This window comes from Herpailurus yagouaroundi, unplaced genomic scaffold (genome assembly GCF_014898765.1).
Source record: "Herpailurus yagouaroundi ecotype Mexico unplaced genomic scaffold, PumYag 100, whole genome shotgun sequence".
NCBI lineage: Eukaryota > Metazoa > Chordata > Mammalia > Carnivora > Felidae > Herpailurus > Herpailurus yagouaroundi.
In genome coordinates, this window is record NW_024412391.1 from 53,083,897 (window position 1) to 53,084,457 (window position 561).

The following is a 561-nucleotide window of genomic DNA, read 5'->3' on the forward strand; positions in this document are numbered from 1 at the left end:
CCCCCCCCCCCCCCCCCAAAAATTCAGCCAAACATGGTTACAAGTGACCAAAGCAAAATAGGGAAATATTACTACATACTGCATAATACTGCATCGTTGGTATGACAAGTCAGGTAAGGTCATCCAGAAAGCTAAAGCACCTTGAGATCAAATGGAGTGGTGGATGAGGGACCCCAGAAAATGATCTTAATTGTTGCTGCTGTCTACAGTGCATTTGTGGCCTGAATGGAAGGGCCAAAGCCAGAAGACAACAGCAGGGACAACACAGCAAATCATTATCCAAATCAAGATTCTCAAGCAAAGCTTTGGTGGTGGGAAGCCAAAATCCTTATCTATGGATAGCTTAGTTTTAACTATTCTGTGTCATTTCATGTCACTGGAAGAGATACTTCTATTATACTTTAAGTCTGCTCTTGAAATAATGTGTTGTGACATAAAGTTCAAACTCAGATGTACCAAAGGTCAGACTTGCTCAATTTGCCCAAAGGAAAGATGATAATGACAGTTCCTAGAGAGGTTTTAATATGTCAAATGTAATTATATTTCAGTCAGTTTTTCAAT